Source organism: Heliangelus exortis, chromosome Z (genome assembly GCF_036169615.1).
Source record: "Heliangelus exortis chromosome Z, bHelExo1.hap1, whole genome shotgun sequence".
NCBI lineage: Eukaryota > Metazoa > Chordata > Aves > Apodiformes > Trochilidae > Heliangelus > Heliangelus exortis.
The window spans coordinates 35,498,595-35,516,799 of NC_092454.1; positions in this window are offsets into that span (position 1 = coordinate 35,498,595).

Consider the following 18,205-nt stretch of genomic DNA (forward strand, 5'->3'; position numbering starts at 1 on the left):
GAATTGGTTTTGTTTGATATTCTTTTACAGAACATGTTTTTGTCATGTGTAGTGGCTTCTGATAGTCTTCCTAAAAGATAGTTTTCTCCCCTCAACTCATCACCATGTGGTACCTCTTACCACAGCAGCTCCGGCTTACTTGCTAATACTCTTGTGAGCCTCTCCTGCTTATTAAACCCACAAAAAAATTAAATATATGTTTAAAAAATTAATGTAAACATCTTCAGCTGCTCGTAATTTATAATGTAATCTTACAATAACAGCTTACTAGAACAGTTATTGATACGAATATCCACTTTGCAAGATGGGACATGACCTTTAATCTCTGCAGTCGCAGCCACGTGTTGGCAGGTGCGAAATATTTATCTTCTTTCTAGAGACAAAGAATATGAAACTAAGAAACAGGAAGCACTATAGACCAATATGCCAAATATCATACTTGGACCATGGAAGACAGTCATATTTGTGACTAATTTGGTTCTGTTCACCAAGCTCTTGCGGTGACGGCTACTTTTACATAGCATTCCTCGCAGCGCGTAGTGCAGGGTAACAGCTTTTCTAACCTGGAGGTATAAAAGTAACAGGAGTAAAACAGCTTTAATGAATGGACTCCTGCAGCTGTAGACTTGCCATTTAAAAAGAGTGAAAGCACTTGTTAGTGCTTAACAGGGTCTGAAAACAGTTTTGAGTTTTTCTTCAGTGTTTTTCTTTTCATTTTTTATAAGTAGAAATGTCTTGTAGTGGTTATTCCTCTAAAGAGCATTTCTAGGGAACTCAGCCTTTCTCTTCTTTGTGAAAAGTGAGGTAGGGAGAAGCAGGCCAGAAAGGAAACAAGACTATTTTCACAGAGGAATGTGTTTCATTCAAAAATAATGTTTTAATTCTATTTTTAAGATGGTTAATTGAAGTGATGAATTAGCTACACAGTTTGGCCATAAAGGCATATTGGTAGGTACACTAAGGATTTGGAGGATTCAGTGATGATTGAGTGAGTATATATTGTGGCCAAAAGCAATGAATGCTGCGTTTCTGGGCAAGGTGTGCTTACTTTCATCTGGAAAACACAAAATTCCATCCAGTGCCTAGTAGAGGCAGTGGAAATCTTCCAGCTGGCTCTAATGAGAATTGTACTTAGTCCCTAGGCTTTGGTAAATGACTGTAGACATGAAGAGAAGCTGTAATCAAGACATTCTTTCCAAAAGCAATTTTGAGCACTTTCCTGCTGCTAAAAGCATAGAGAAACAGGGCTAAAGAAAAAAACTAAAAAAAAAAAAACAAAACAAAACTAAAAAAAAAAAAAGGAGAGCATAGCTCAAACTCTAAAGTAGCTCCTAGATTTTTTTTCCCCTATAGAAAATAGCACAAGAAAAGCTGCCTAATGCACCTGTATTTTGAAATTAAGAAGTATACACATTTTTCTGCACTCCCATCAAGTTGACACAAGATACGAACACTGGGATGTATGTTATGCTCCTTCCATAGGAAAAAAAGTCATTCATGCAGTATGGAAGGTAAATTACTATTTTAGATATACTTTCTAAGAAAATAACTACAACAATAAACCAGAAATTTCCCATTATTCTTTTAAAGTCTCTTTATATTCCAGTTCATAAGAAAAGGTGATTTTAGGTTGCACTCCTTTTTTGGTTCAGCACAGAATTCTGTTTAAAGTTTCTATCTGAAACAGAAAAATATCGTTTAAATCAATAAATAAAACCAAAACAACATGAGGGTTTGAAAACCGGAAGTACTTTACCGTCAGAGAAGTAAGATATATGAAAGGGACCAATCTCACCTTTAGTCAGTGGGGAATTGTTGTTCTATGATGTGAATACTAAAATCAGAACCCCAAATCACACTACCCTGATAATTACTTTTAGAATACATTAAAAAGACTTACTCACAGATTTTTTTGTTTTTTCTGTTAGAAGTGAGGAACTTGGGGAACTTTTAAATTAATTTTTGAATGGATGTAAGCATGTTTGTAATCTCAGTATTTACAGCAACTGTACTATGAGCCAGTAAAGAAAATTCATTTAAGGGATGTTGAAAGAGTAGCTCTTTTATTTTCCTTTAAGGAATAAATTGTTCTTAATCCTTCTACACTCATGTCACATTTGGATAATACATCCATCCATGTCAATCTCCTGCTCAGGACCATCTTCCAAGATGATAAGACTAGTACAGATATGTTATTCCCTGTGCGTACTATATTCTGCAGTATATTTTGCTATTCCATGTCCATAGTGTGACTCCAAAAGACAATTCCTTGCAAGTCACCTGTCCAGATTTAGTAAAAGCAGTCTTATCTGACAGTCTTCCAAAAGTACTGACTTTTAATTTAGATAATCAAAAGTGTATGTTCTGGACAAAGCAAAAAACATCATTCCATGATACATTTTCCTTTCCTCTAGGGAAAGGAAAGAAAACCTCTGTCTTTCTCTTTTTCTGGTGACCTTAGTCCTTGACTGCTGACAAAAGCAAAGGCACTCTTCTCATCTGTGGTTGTTCGTACCTATTCCAACTGAGTCCTTAAAGTTATTTCACAGTCACTGAAAAGAAGTTAAAGGAACTTTATAGCAGGTAGTTCTTTCCTGATTTCTCTGCACAAATAGAAAAATACCAGGGCTTACTATTTTTGAGACACAGTCATAGCAAATATTAGATGCTATCAGCACAGCGATGTCTGGAATTTCAGGACTTTCCAAAAAAAACCCAGCAAAAATAATAAATTGTAAGTTACCTAAGTTATTTAAGTATGTTTTCTCTTAATTTGTCATATATAGAGAACTGAAGATTTTATTTTTGAGCCTTGGAGGAGCAAAATGTTTAATTCTTCTCATATGTGAACTACTTGTCAAATTACAAGTTAAATGAGACATGAAAAATACTCATCCTCACTACTGCTGCTTTTTATCTTGGTCAGCATGACAAGTCTTAAAGATTCAGAGCTAAGCTGCTTTAGCATATTATGACCTCACCCTCTTTAATGTAGTAGCATTCACTATTTCATTAACAGCATTTTTTCACTAAAAATTAATTCTTGATATTGTAAAGGATGATATGACATCTTCATTTTGCATTGAATTTGTTCTTCTGATTTGGTTTATATGTCTTTTGTAAAGTCAGTTATCTGGCTGGTTGAGATTCTAGAGTAAGAGAAGAGCGTTGTTTCAGAGATGTGTGCGCAATTTGACACAGTAAGAGCCAGGTAACAGTGTATACATTACTAGTCTTTGCAAGAAGCTATTGTGCCTTTCACCAGTATTGTAGGTAACTACAGAAGAAAAAACTAATTCTTGAGAACTGAGATGTCTAGAGGGAGTCTTGTGACTAGCTTCTAGGTCAGGAAAATGAAAAGACATTTTATTGTAGAATAGTCATAGTTGGAAAGGTTTTCTGAGATCACCAAATCCAACTGTACACAAACAAAACAAAACACAAAAAACCAACCCTGGATGAACATGAATACAACACACACCACACAAAAGTACGTAATAAATATACATAACATGTTTATATGAGATCTTGGGATGTTTGAGCTCTGCTGGTAAAGCAGACGTGTTTTTACCAATGAGGACAGTAAGTGGGTACCTGTGTTTTGACAAATTCCCATAAGGCTGTCAAGCATCTTCCAACATTTGAATGTGTTCTTTAACTTTTTATTCCTGAATCTAGCAACATACAAGGGAAAAAAAATGGATTTTTTACTGATCTTTTTGAGTGAAAGTTTCTGGTCTTCATGACTCTGGTGAAAGACTCAAAAAATTGCTTAGGTACATGGTGAATATTTAAAATTAGACCATTTTGAATTGTTCGTGCCATTTGTTGACCAAAGGGGAGGGTTTTTACCTTTTATGTTCCATGGACAGAACTTGATTTTTTTAAAAATTTCTAATAAATCTTGAGAAACATTCTCTTTTATTCTATCTTCTTTTGATACTTCATATTGAGAGTTCAGAATACAGATTTATCAAAACCTAAAAGAAACATATTCTTCCTTGATCTCATGATTTTCATATCATTATTGTGTACTCAGTACACATCATTGTGTAGTGATAAAGGGATATATTTAAGAAGGAATAGAAAAATTAACACATAAAAAAACCCCACCAAACAAGTGAACAACCAATGTAAAAACCAAAAAAATGCAAATTTTCTTTAAAATGTCAGCCATTTTCAGTCTGGTCCCTGTTGATTAATTCACCCCATTCTACATAGGTTACTGGAAGAGGTAGCATCAGAGCCAGTAGTTATGGTCATTGAGAATGTATGGAGGGCTGAGAAAGTTCATTAAACCAAATAAAAGGCATCCCTGGTTTCCTCCTTGCCCAGTCAAGCTCACTTCAGTTTCTATTGCTTATAGGGTTTGAGAGAATCCTGTACTTCAACAAATTGTAAGAGATTCTTTCCCTACATTATTTGATAGAATCAGGGTGCGCTGAGCATCAGTGTCTACCAGGGCTCAATACATTTTGGGTTCTGATGTGCCAGATTGTCTAATCCACAATGTCCAGTAAACTTGATTATCCCTTTCCTCTACTTGTCTGGAGGCAGGACATCTGTAATCTCTTGGGTGTCTTCTGCTATCAACAGGTGCAGTTAAGCAACTTGTTGTTGCATAAATGAATGGGTTTGTGTTGGAATTGTAACTTCTGGAATTGTAACACTTTTTGCTAGATACTGGCACAGCCATCTTCCAGGAAAAGTCTCCTTGTCTGGGGATTCCACCTTATAGCTCAGATACTCGAGCCCTCAGGGCTGCTGTAGGTTGTTGATGCCACTTTCTCATAGCCTCTCCACAGCTGCATAGGTAGCCCCACGTGTCATCCCACTGCCCATACTCTTTTACTTGCACTGGTTTCATAGGAGGATGTCTTCTCCTGACAGTAGAATCACAAGTCCAGACAGGAGCAGAGTTTGACTTATTTGTCATGTTGACTACTCTAGTTACTATCTCTTTGGTCATTTTCTCCACTACTACAACAATGGGAGAATGAAGGGAAGGACTATCTTCATACTGGTGTACCTTGCTAGCCACTTCGTTAATTGTTAGTATATCACCATCAGGGTCTCCCCAGACCACGGTGGAAAGTGTGTGGAAGTAAGCTGATGGTATCCATCCTTTGCATGGATACCTTTAATATGGGTCAGGGGTAGGGCATCTCAATAGGATCAACATCTATTTGTCAGTCACCCTAAATAACCTCTTTCACAACCAGTTCTCTAAGGTATTTTTCCATACTGTTCCACTTGCTAGTGGCACTCAATTTCATCTTTAATGGGACATCTGGCTTTCACAGCTGCCACAAGCTGTCTCCAGAGGCTGACTGTTCAATTTTTTCCCAATTGCTTTGTCAATGTCTCCATCTCTGGCCAGGCTCCACAGTAGTCTTGCCTCCCTATTATTTAGGTAGATTGTACCAGCCCCACCATCCCAGCACCAAAACAATCAGGCGATAAGCATCTCATCTTCATGCCTGCCAAAGTCCTTTCATATGTTTCACAAGTCCTTCAGATAAAAGGTTTGAATATTTCTCTCTGGCTCTGATTTCTCCTCTTGTGATGAGGGAAGGGCTACCTTTGAAGGACTTACTACTTGGTGTTTTGCAGAGGACTCTTCTTCTTGATCTGGTCTTCATTTTAATTGTAGCTCTCCTTCAGTTGTTCTGTCTTCCTTATATCTTCAGTGATGCAGGGCTGAACTTGCTTTTTTCACTTTATGACCACAGGAGTACACTGTGCAATTACGGGGGGAAAGACGGCAGAAGTGATTGTTGTAGGGTCTGATACAACAGTGACTTGTGCTAGTACGGCTGGAGGGATATCAGCAAAGGCTGCTGTAAAAGTCTGAACAGTTGTCATAATTGTGTTGTAGCTCCTACTCTTGCATCTGTGCCTATTGATAATAAACGACCCCTGTAACACAGTAACCATAAGCAGCACACAGGAACAGGAACACTCATTTCTGTAACCTCCAAACTCTAACGGGGTCGACTTGATAGGATGAGAAGATGTATAATTTCCCATAAAAATATCAAAGATATAATCTGTAATATGGTTCATTAGAAATTGTCCACGGTACCCAGGAAGAGCCACTACCCAGTTTATTGCAGAGTAGAATAGTGGTGTCAGACATGACAAAAAACTAATGCCCTTTGCACACCATCCCTGACCTAGCAAAAACAAACCCTTCAAATAATAAGATAATTATATATAGCAAGTTGGGCATCAATGTTGAGAAACTGTTATTTGCAAGGAAAGAGTATAGAGTATCAATGAATAACATGTTGATCACTGTTTTAAATTACAACCTTGCAGAGCAAAACAAACTCTGGATATACTGAAGTACAGGCCTATGAAGTTATTCGAGCCCCATGTTAGGTGCCAATAACTCTGCCACAGTTTGGACATTGGTTGGGCAGTGACAGATGCTTCTGTTATTCCCACTTACCTCCCAGAGGGAAGGAAGGAATAAGGGAGAGAGACTTTAAGGCTGAAAAAAACTTGAGTAGGTAGAAAGTGACCTGTCTTTGTAAATGCTGTCCTTCTCCAGTGAGGAAGCAAGGAGGAGCAGCAGTGATGATGGCAGTGGCAGGAGCAGCAGCTTACTGGAAAGAAAGTGTTCCTTGATTGCATTGAGGTTTTTGATGGTGTCCGCAACTTTCAGAAAGAGAAAATGAGAATTATCAGAATTCAGGGAGAGGATGACCACTCTTGTAGAGCTCTTTTTCAGGAGCTGTGTCAGTTCTTGGTGTCTCTCAAAGTAAGTATGAGTCCTGTGGCTTTCCAGTTGTTGTTCTGCCTCCAACCTCTCAACTTCTTTTAACTTCTCTGTACTGGAAATATAAAACAAAGAGCCCTTCCTTGCACCTTTTGATTTGAAACTCTTACCTATAGAGTGGGAGGCTAACCCTATCTCTTTGTGACTAGTGGAACTCCTCATCTCACTTATCCATTGCCTTTCCCTCTCCTCTGCTTTCCTGAGGTGTAGGTATGTCTGAAGGTTTCAAATATGACTGTCTAGGTCAGGAAAACAGTCTGGATAAAACCTGAATTTAAAAAAATTTAATTTTTTTAAAGTTACTCAAGCAAAAATAAAGACTATTTCTAGTCTTATTTAATTGTTTTATAGAGTTGATAGTTTTGGCCCCTCAGTGCTTATGATGGTATGATTGTAGATTCAGATAAATATCAATGTGGTAGAAGAGAAGAATCCCTTTTTAGCATCACTGAAAATCTTTGTGGAACTATATTGCCAGGTTTTGAGGAGGAGGTGGTCAAAAGGTTAGAGTAATAAGAGAGGTTTGATAGAAGTGGTTTTGGACCTGCACTTTTTAAAAAAATAAAAGTAGGCCATTTACGATGTAAGTTTGATTATGCTAATGTATAAGCAGCCAAATGTTTTCAATGTAGTGCTGACCTGGAAGTGTTTACTTTTGTTCATAAATATTTTTAAAACCTAGAGGCCTTATCAGTCTGTTAAGACCCAATGGCAGGTAATTGCAGAAAGGAAGAAGAAAAGTAAAAAAGCTGAAACAAGTACTATAAATGTAGTTCGTACTGAACCTACATTATCTATCTCAGTTGCATTTCCAAAATTTTTATTTCCATGCCTTCTTGAAGGTGGTATACTACAGTAAATTCGCATACCAATCTTTTGCATAACTGTTGAGAACTAGTCCATTGACAACTGCCCAGAACATGACATACCACAGCAAAAGAGGAACCTTCAACTAGACAAGGTCATTGCATGTCAAATACATACTTATTGTACTTTCATTTACTCTGATGATAATTTTGAGCAACTAAGCGCGAGACTAAGACTCAGCCATAAAAGAAGAGGTATTTTGTTGAACAGAGTTTATAAAATTTCTCTCTTCTATGTTAACATTGGCTATATGGTTTCCCTAGATCATAAGAAACCAGCTCAGATTTCTACTCTAATAGAAGAGATACAGTTTCATGCCTAGCATTGTATATGCCAAAATGTAAATGCAATATGCTATGTCTCATTCATTTTTTCTTCATCTTACTCTCCCTCATAGTCCATATTTGTGCAGAGACCTTGTCAGAGTGCACAAGAAATGAATGTAAAATTGAAAGAAAATAAAGAAAATGTAATATAAAAGCCCATATATTCTGGTTCTCCTCTCTGTAATTCCAACTTTTTCTTCAAAAAGAGGTTTAAAATACTCAGAATATGAGCATCGATAGACTGTTCAGAAAAAGATACAAAGGTATATTTTTCACAACTAAATATATACTTCTAAAGATCCAGTAGAAAGAAAAAGTGAAAAAAACCTAAGTGCTTTAGAATCTACAGTCTGAAACATTTACTGTTATTTCGATATTTAACAAGTCTTCACCTAGACAGTTACATCTTGTGGCAGAAAATGCTCCAATCAATGATCTTTTAAAACATATATAAAGTAAGTGTTTGACTTATGAGAAAAGAATCTAACAACCCTTTTCTCTCTCTTACCCACTTATTTGTGTCTGCAGTACTAGCCAGAAACTGAAGTGTTGGTGCTGTTATGCAACATTTTTTTTTTCCTTTTAGATGTTTTCACAAGAACAGAGAAGCAGACTTCAGAGCTGAGTTTTCCAGAATCAGGCTCTAGAGAGAACAAAAATGAAGTGTGATATCTGAGGATCATTATATTCCTTATAATAACAGTTAAAGTCAGCACCATTCACTGGTGTGAGTGATAACATGTCTGATTTTGTTAAACACAGCATGTGTGTTGTAAGTAGTGCAACTTAACTATTGCTAATGGTAGCAGCAGTATACAGGTATGATAGCTATTCTGTTATACATACTTGCCTAAACACAGCTCATTTTTTCAGCACTTACCTGAAGTATATGAGTACCAAGCCCATAGATTTTTGGGTGGGGTTTTTTTGCCTGTGAATAAACAGCTACCAGATAGCCCTGGGTCTTGGAGATGCCCTTTTTCAAATGTTCATAAGCAGATCAAGCTCTGACATAGATGAGATAGGGACTTTGATCTTGTTTGAAAGTTATTTGAGAATTTAATCTTCATGGTGTTTAGGAGTGCTGAATCAATTTTCCATTCAAATGAATAGTCCACTTGCTTTAATGTCAATTATCTCTTTAAGCTCTGTATTTATTTATATATTAATTTCCTCCTGTTTCTCCATGTGATGTATTTCTAAATTGAAATCAAATCTTGACCTGTTTCTTTGCTAAACAAACTCATATCTTCTGGTGTTCATCATTATTTGGTAACTTCTGGCTTGTCTTTGTGTCTTTATATCAGTATTGGACATATTATTCCTATGAAAGTACTACCCAGTGTGTGAACACTCTAAGCCCCTCCCACCTCCAAAGGAAACATTTTGCTGAAGCATCATTTAATAGAACTACTGGAATCCTGACACATTTTGGATTGATTTTTACATGGTAGTTGCAGCCCTTGTATAGCTCTGCTTTCCTTATTTACAGTTTAAATTATAGAATAGGTACCTCAGAGCAAAATAAACTTCTGACAGTTTTTGTGTCTGCTGTTTATAAAGGAATCATAGCCTAATTACAGCTGTATTGGTCCACAAGCCTTAGTTCTGTATTATTCAGTATGAAGCAATAATGCAGAAGCTTTGATGTAGAGCTCTTAACATGAGACAATGCAAATGACATTTACTAGCAAATTTTTTCCCCATTAATGAACAGTACTTCAGGGAGTGTAAAGGCAAGAGGCATATAATTTCTGAACTATTTAAATTGCTAATTAGATCTGTACAGGAGGTGTATTCCTAATGCAGACAATTACAACAGCTCCTAAGTGTTTGCCTTACAGTTGCTAATTACTGCAGAAGCCAATTAATTGCTGTTGACTTTTTGTATTCTTTTGCATATCACCAGTTAATATTTACATTTATAATGAAGACGAAATTGGCAAACACTGTGTCATTTTGTAATGAACAATTCCAGTGTCTAAACAATGAGCACATTATCTCATTTGTGCCTGAAGAGTACAGCTGATTAGCATATGTTCTGTGCATACTAGAACAATATTGCTTTTTCTTCTAAAGAGTGAAAATGTCATTTAGGTGCAGTAAGCACAGGTGCAATACCTCTAAGGTGCTTAGAAGTGATTGTCTTTGTAAACTATTTAACAATAGAAAAACAAACAAACACACATACACACACACAGACGTGTACCTGAGTAAGTGGCTGTACAAGCTCCAGCCATTACATTCAATGTATGTATCAGAGGACGAGAGTCTGTTTTAGGAGCTGGTAGACCTCTTTGAGAACAAGTGACATTTTTGCAAGTCCCTGTTTGGAAAACAGCAGGGTGACATGGCAGGCCACAAGACTAAATGTAGAGGTGAAATCTTACCCAACCTGCTGTACTTCTGGAGACAGTCCTATAGATGGGACCAGTATAATCAGGTTTCATATGAATTTCTCCATTATTTACTGCTTCAGGCTCTACAGCAGATATTACCCACATCAATATAAAATAAATGTCTGAATGTCTGAATTTTTATGACTGTCATAGAAATTGTATGTCTGATGTAGTGTTCTCTAAGAGAAGTATGAAAACCTGATACACCTATAGAATAGCGTTAAATTCTGTAACATACATATGGAAACTAATTGTGACTGCATTTTAATTATGCAGTGCTTGTAACAAGTCCTGACATCTGCCTAACAAATAACCCAGAATAATGCAACATTTACAATTGTCTTGCCCTAAGCTGAAATTATCAGATCTGCCTTTGAGTTACTTCAAATTTTATCATATTGAAATGAACAGAGGCAGAACCAAGAATCCATATATTTTATGTCCATGCTTTCCTGACCCTATGAAAATAAGAGTACCCATAAGGGTAATGAATAAGAGGCTAGTGCCAATTGTCTCCCTGGTTTGCCTCTAAGCATAGTGTTTATTAATAGGAATATTACAGATACTGTAAGGGGAAGCGATTAAGACTCTGTTGCCTTGTCTTTTGTGTATTCTGGATCAGACCACCAGAGAATGAAAAAGTCTTATGAATGCTGTTCCCTGGGCAGTGAGAAAACTGTTCTTCCTCTGTTATGTACATCAGTACAGAAGGCAGAGAATAGAGAACTGCTATGAAAATATTATCTTCACCCACAATGTTAAAATATCTCTTATGGGATTACCATATGGAGAGGATGACTGTAGTAGGTGAAAAGTATTCGATGATGAAGTCCGTATCAGTATTAGAGGATTCTGTGAGTCTCTAGGCATAGTTCATTAGATAGAGTATTTTCAGTAAATCCCAGTCTGAATTCTTATTTTTCCTTTCTCCAAAATGGACTGCACTAATGACTCTGCCCTTTATGTTCAAGGCATATGGAAATCTGACTCAGTTTATTTTCACCAAATCATATAAACTGAAATTAATCATAGTAAATTTGACGTTTATAATTCTACAATGGTCTGTGAAATACTCTTTGAGTAGCAATTACATCAGAGATAATGATAATACATTATTTTAAGTGTCTATCATCATTATTATTAATTTTGTATCTATTGTCAAGACACTAATGGTAATAAACCCTTTGGAGATTTAGATGGATATTACATTATTTCCCTAGGTGTTCCCAGTGTAATGCAAAATTCAGTAACCATTTGTACTGCATTCTTGAAAGAATATAAACATGGGATAATATTTTGTTTCTTTTCTATGAATGTAATAAACATAAAGAGTTTTCAGTGATTTTTATTCTAGATGAATAAAACAGATGATGAAAGCAACCAGCAAGATTCTATAAGGTTGCTTTCTCCAAGAGGTGATACCTGCTCTGAGATACAAATGATTTATGCAGCTACTTACATAGGTCTTAGAATCATATCCTAAAAACAGTGATAAAGAAATTTTACATGAAATATTTCACTCAGAAGGGGAGATTTTGTGACATACATGTGGACAGCAACAATTGAATTCACTATGATTACTACAGATAGAGATACAAGGCAATCAAAATAATAAGCATGGTAACATTTGGGTTTTGGTTTTAAGAACTTGTTTTTAAGAACTATTCTGGAATATTTGAGCATGAGAGGCACTTGATTTATTTTTATATCTCCGGTATTGCTTTGATTGTTTTCACTCTTTTTTTTTTTTTTTTTTTTTTTTTTTTATTAGAATGGATCCATGTAAGAGCTAATTCATACGATGTGGAAACTTCAGCTTTAAACTGCTGATTACAAATAGGTCAGATTTTATCCTAGGCAGCTATGATTATTCAAAAAATTTTAGACTGTGGCTGCGTATTCTTGGTGTGACAATGTAGACATTAGTAACTCATGAAATGTGAGGTGTCTCAATCGAGAAGTACTAAGTAAAACACCTATACTGATTCTGGATGTACCCTTATAATCACTACTGGGATGTCAGTACAGTGAAATAGTGTTCACTGAAAGTGTATACATTTGTAAGGTGCTGTACGTATGGAGAGGTTTCAGACACAAACAATTCAAACTGTAAGATGTTCCTTCTGGTACAAGATGGGAATTCAATATATTTAGCTTAACAAATAAAATGTTGAGGAATGATTTACAATTTGTGTCTGAGAATGTAAGAGATGACAGTTTCAGTGTTGCACAGAATGATAATCTACAGTTTAGGGCATAGGACTTGGGCTTAACACAAATGAATTTTAGTTTTTGCCATGATTCTAAGGCCCCAGGCAAATTAATTAAGCTGTGCATAGCCTAGTTTTTGCATGAGTTATGAAAATTTCATTGTACTGGTCTCAAGGAAAGTACCTTCAAATGTTCTATTGACTGTCTCATGCTTCCTAATGAATCTTAAGAAACCAACTTATTCAACAATTTCAGTGGCTAACTATCCCTCAGCCCTGCAACTACTCTGGAAATTCTTACCATCAAATGCCACACTTTGTCTCTCTTCTGCTGAGCACTTGCAAAGTGACAGGTAATACTGTTCTCTAACATTTGTCCGTTATGGAGCAATTGCTGTGTGGAAGAGATTAATGCCTCGTGGAGATTATACTTATCAGTGTGCAGTGTGTATGTTCAAAACTAGATTTATTTTTTTATTTTATATAAATTCTTTGAAGAAAATAGTCTTCATGTAATCTACATACTGTTGGTATTAAAACAAGAAATCCATAATAATCCTTAAAAAATTATCTCTATTAATCTCTATTGCAGGTTTCTGCAATTAAAAAAAACTGAGACAGATCCTGTTGTTTACTGTTTTCTTCATATCCCAGCTCTGTATTTTTCATCTTTTAAATCAGTGCTGCTTTGAAAAGATTAATTCTTCTACTGCCTTCTTTTCTGTCCAGCAAAACAGAACATGATTATAACAACACCACATTAGAACCTTGTTCTTAACAAGAATTAAAAATAACTGTAACTTCTTTTACATAGTACATCAGATTGTCCCATTTTTTTTTCCTTATAATATTGGAGTTTTGTTTATTGGGCTGGATTTTTTATCCAACTCTTCTTTGTATGTCTAATTACATGCATCTAAAATGCCTAAACTGTCAGAAGTAATAAGTTTGGAATCAAGATATGTTATGCTTTTTTCAGAGCTATGTGGAAAAACATATTTCTTCCTCCAAGAAGACTACATATGCATCTTTCCTGTGTTAGCTGACTGATGAAAAAACTTGTGAGAAAACAATTTTTCCTGTAATTACTGAAACCGAATGTGAAAATCTATTTTTTTTCTGTGTGTGTTTTCTTTCTTTGCTCCTCTTTATCCCCAGCTATGAAAATTATCAAGAACTATTCACTTATATGTTCAGTTCTTCGGCTTCCCTGAACTGCCTAAAGATCTGGGACAGAGCCATGGTTCCAGGCTTAATAACAATGATTTTGCCTTCAAAAAGTCAAACGAAACAGAAAACTCATTCCAAAGTAGTACTGCTCACTGATTTGGGTAAGACAATTAATCTCTTTCTTAATGTATGAAAAATCAGGAATAGCATTTAGGAAGAAATGGTGCAGAGGTAGAACTGTGATAATGACCCTCAGGATGTACACTGGAATGGCAGACCCAATCTTTTGTCATCCACTTCTCTGAACTTCTCCAAGACTAAAAAACAAATGCCCTAATGTGGGGAAAAAAAAAGGTTTGTTTGCTTAATAATCAGAAATCTATTTAACAGCTAGGGCAATGAGTTAGCTCATACCTTAAATTATGCTCCTTATGAGTCACCAGATAGGACTTATGGATGTGTGATGAAGTTTCACATTTTTATAAATGCTTTTGGCCTCATCCCCAATCTAGTAAGCCCTCTGACATTTCATCTGTGATTTGGTCTCATAGAAAATGTTGGGGGCTTTGGGTTGGGGGTTTTTTTGGCTTTTTTTTTTGTGTGAAAACCCTAGCAAAAACAATGTCGTCCTCCCCCTCCCTCCTCCACCAGCAAAAACCTAAATATTATTCAAATTGACTGAACAATAGAGGATTGGAAGTGACCAACTGGCTGAAATTTGATTGACAGGATTTGGTCAAAGTAAGTAAGCTTGCCAAGATTTAATCTTCTCTTAAGTCCTTACTAAACATATCTTGGATATTTATAGACATAAATGAATTATTATTCCTTACCACCTCCAAAACTTGTCATTTCTGGTATTTAAACGTCAGTCAGAGTGAAAAAAAGGAAAACTCTAATGTAATCGCCTGACATCAGATGGAAAAATGTGAAGGGAAAACATTTTCTGTTTTGCTTTTCCAGAGAAAAATAAAGTTTAACAGGCTCCTTTTGTATTTTACATTAAAAAAAAAGCCAAAAAACAAACACAAAAAGAAACCAAAAAAACCCACCAAAAAACCCCACCAAAAAAACAACAAAAAATAAACCCAAAACCCTTCAGAGATACATATTTCACCCTGTAAAATGTTAGAGTTATTATGCATTGCTGAACTTATCTGCATAAAAAATACATTGTGTACAGTACAGAAAAATCTATAGTACAGGAAGTTACTTGCTTTACTTAGAATGAAGGAGACTGTACCTAAGCACTACTTAATTACAGAAGAAAGCTTGTAGTCTTGTTCTGTTTCCATTCTCCAGATTAAATAAGCTATTCAAAAAGTTATTTTTATAGCACTCATTTTTGTGGAAGTATTTGGACCATCTGAATAATTTGCCTTTTGTCCAGATCCAGCTTCTAGTCTTTTAAGAGCAGAGGCTAAATACAGCAAGCAAGAATTTTACCAATAGTGGTTGCCATATACTGAATCATTCTTGCTATGCTATGCTGTATAAATTACACTGCTTATTTTTTATGTAGACTATATGGAAGACTACAAAAAATTACTACTCAATCACTAAGAGTTTTGTCATCCTCATTTCTTTAAAATAAAGATGTGATTGGCTACAAATTGTAACAGTTGATTGGTTATAATTAAATTGATGTTCCTTTTGTTATTGTGTTCATTAGAGTATGTAACTACAGTAAATATGACAACGTACGAATATAACAGAATTTTATCCTGCCAGTGTTGCTACATCACCATTTGAACTGAATATGCTTAAGTTCAGGATAGCAAATGGCCACACAAATTAACAGCAGGCAAATGGAAAAAAATCTGAATCAGACATTCAGTAAGGTATTGCCTATAAGGTATTCCTTTACATACCTTGGGGCAGCTTCTTTTTCTTCTTTTGATTTATTAGCATCATATCTGTGCACAATGCTTCTGCATCAACAGAGAGAACAGTGGCCCAGACTGCACCACTATTGATTACTATCATCCTAGTCTCAGGAGAACCACTTGTCACCTTGTACAGACTATGATGTTTACTGTTGCAGAGGAAAAAAATCTTAGCTGTTGCAAAACAGTTTCCATTGATTTAAGGCTATAGAATTTTAGCAGCTCGCTGTTACATGAACTGTGGGATTTTTCCCTTTGAATTTTCAGGGTGTGCTACTGAATTACTGGTATATAGTACCAACACTTTCTCTTAACTATTTCTTGTTTTGACAGCTTTGCCAGTGACATTACCACAGAAGACTACTTGTCCTACTGTTGGAACATCCCTTTCTGCCTGAGGGATGGGTAGAATTTTGAGTGCTGTCAGCAAGAGAGGTAGTGTTTGATTGTTTTTATGGGTTCTGTTAAGATCACTACTGTTGTGTCCTACTGTTCTCTAAAAAACCAGAAATTTAAAAAGTAACAGTTTACCCTACTCCCACCCCACAAACTCACCAGCAAAATATATGCAGCCTTTTCTGCTTTAAAAGTTCTGTGCTGACAGAAAAACAATTCTTTTCCCTCTTCATATCTCTCTAACAAAAAAAAAAAAAAAAGAATTATATGTTTGGATAGATAACAAGAGGTACCATTAAATACAGAAAATTGAAAACCTAGGCTGCAATAAAATTGCAGAAACAGGGGGATTAGTAATAGCTTCTCCATGTTTTAGTAGGATACTTCCTTATTATTCACCCAGCAAACAGTGTTCACAAACAACAGCAAAGAACAAAAGCTGTGATTTATATATATAGACATGTATACACACACTCCTGACCTCCTGCTGCCTTCCTCACCCTCATCACCAGAAGCAATTTATGGAGACCAGTCTAAATAAACATTAAAGAGTCAAGGCCACAAACTGACAGCAAGGAAAATCAATGGCTCCAGAAACCATCTAGTAGGATCAATAAAAGAGATTAGGCATCACAAGCTAGTGCTGGGCACTTACAGGTAAATGTGGCTTACACCTCATCTGACAGGGCTCTCTCAGCATCAGGATAAAAACTGTCATAGAAACAGAAGCAGGCTGAATAGCCAGTGGAAGATGGTCCTTAGCTGCAAATGCTAAATGCTGACCTCTGAATGAAAGGGATTTATACTGAGGCCAAATTTCCAATTGCTTTTCCAGAGTCATCTCACACACCCATGCCTTTGCCCATAGGAATTGTTTCAGATATATTTTTGCACAACACTCTCATTTTTCTTTGTTCACTTGCTTTCCTGGGTTGTTTTTCAAATCCTTTCTTATAACCCCTCACTGAGTTACACCTCCCTCTGTAACCTTCACAGTTATAGGCTGCACTGGAATAGTCAGCTTCAGCTGAAGTCAATTCAACACCTTCAGTTTCTACAGTTCTAGCTTGTTGCCTTCGATCTCCCATGGTATGGGGCAGCTCCAGGCTCAGCGGTAGCATCTTTCACCTCAGCCTGCATTCTGTCAGAGCTGTATTGGGTGCATAGCTGTCCCTAGATGAATGCAGAGCCATCCTTCTCACCATTAAGCCAATGTATGGCTATTTTTTAACACTCTGGGACACTGACTTTTATAAGATCATAAAGGTTAATATTTTCTTATCTGTGATCACCTAGTCACCATCATGAACCTAAAGTTGATAGACAACAGCAACTGGTTCTCTATCATTCTGTAAAGGCCTGTGACTGCAAGAGTATTGAACATTGTGCTCAAGGGACCTAGCTCACGTAAAGTTTTCCCTGAGTTTCCTTTCTAGCTTTTTTTTAGAAATGGGTACATGCTTTCTATTTCTTCATAAAGCCACAATAAAATATTTGCTTTAGTTTTAGTAAACTTTAGACTACCTCTAAATGGTAGCTATAAAGAGACTTAGAAGCTGCCTCAGGACAATCTAAATGTAGACTTTCAGGTTAAGCTACAAAGGTTGTCTATACTGTTTGTTATCCCTAGGCTGAAGGAGAGGGGGACAGTCCCTCCCTCCCTTTCTTCCTCCCTTTCTTCCTTCCTTCCTTCCTTCCTTCCTCCCTTCCTTCCTCCCTTCCTTCCTTCCTTCCTTCCTTCCTTCCTTCCTTCCTTCCTTCCTTCCTTCCTTCCTTCCTTCCTTCCTTCCTTCCTTCCTTCCTTCCTTCCTTCCTTCCTTCCTTCCTTCCTTCCTTCCTTCCTTCCTTCCTTCCTTCCTTCCTTCCTTCCTTCCTTCCTTCCTTCCTTCCTTCCTTCCTTCCTTCCTTCCTTCCTTCCTTCCTTCCTTCCTTCCTTCCTTCCTTCCTTCCTTCCTTCCTTCCTTCCTTCCTTCCTTCCTTCCTTCCTTCCTTCCTTCCTTCCTTCCTTCCTTCCTTCCTTCCTTCCTTCCTTCCTTTCTTCCTTTCCTTCCTTTCCTTCCTTTCTTCCTTTCCTTCCTTTCCTTCCTTTCCTTCCTTTCCTTCCTTTCCTTCCTTTCTTTCCTTTCCTTCCTTTCCCTAGAATAGTATGCAAGTTTTTATAGTAGTT